Source organism: Octopus sinensis, unplaced genomic scaffold (assembly GCF_006345805.1).
Source record: "Octopus sinensis unplaced genomic scaffold, ASM634580v1 Contig18449, whole genome shotgun sequence".
NCBI classification, from domain to species: Eukaryota; Metazoa; Mollusca; class Cephalopoda; order Octopoda; family Octopodidae; genus Octopus; species Octopus sinensis.
Window position 1 is genome coordinate 32,501 of NW_021835849.1, and position 883 is coordinate 33,383.

At 44.8% G+C, this 883-nt stretch overlaps 1 long non-coding RNA gene across 1 annotated transcript in view; it reads left to right on the forward strand.

Annotated features, from left to right (window-relative positions):
- Nucleotides 1-367, forward strand: part of LOC118761892 — a 13,104-nt gene extending 12,737 nt beyond the window's left edge. The window contains exon 3 of the long non-coding RNA XR_004997716.1: nucleotides 358-367. This is a non-coding gene — a long non-coding RNA (uncharacterized LOC118761892). The remainder of the gene's footprint in view (nucleotides 1-357) is intronic.
- The last annotated feature ends 516 nt before the right edge of the window (nucleotides 368-883 follow it).

The window sequence follows — 883 nt, forward strand, 5'->3', positions numbered from 1 at the left end:
GGGCAGCCGTTTCAGCACCCAGTCATAGTGTTGTAGGAGCTGAGTTAAACAGCTTCTCCTGGTCGGAAACCATGTGGGTGTCGGGCAGCAAGTCATTCTCTTCAAGGAAGGTGATCAGCTTCCTTCTGACTATTCGTTCCATGACCTTGCTGAGTGTGAGGTCAGAGAGATAGGTCTATAGTTCTTGGCTTCCGCTCTGCTACCTCCTTTATGAATGGGGCATATTTTACCTTCTTCAGTTTTCCTGGAAGTTTGCCAGCTGCAAGGAAGCTCTGAAAGAGGAACTGCAGTGTTTGCTTTGCTAGGACTCTTTACATGCTTTTAGGAGGATTGCCGGGAATCCATCGGGGCCAGTAGCTGAGTCTGTTTTCATTTCATCTATAGCCTTGGTTACATCGTCTTCCTTTATATCGATGTAATCTATCGTCGCCGCCTCTGATTTATATCTGCAGTGGTAAAAAAGTCAGTTGGATTGGTGATTTGGAGATGCCCAAGGGGTGGAGTGAAAACACTCTGAATTGCTCATTCAGTATTTCACTTACCCTCATTGGTTTTCCTGTAAGTGTGCCATCCTTTTCGAGGAGTGGCCCTATTCTACAGTGCACTGTAGCTGTTTCTTTGGCATACCTGTAGAAAGCTCTGGGGTTAGATTTTATGTTTTCTATAGCCCAGGCTTCTTGTCTGCTCTTTCTTTTTCATGGGAGAGTTGCAGACATTTTTCGATTTCCAACAGTTCTATTTCAGGGCGGGACTTTCACTGCTTTCAATCTGTTTGTTTAGGCGATTGAAATTTCGTACGCCGTCTCATTAAAATTTTCCTCTCTGGGGATTTGTTCTTGTGTACAGTGGCCTTTCTCTTGGGACACATTTGTAGCATATGGCT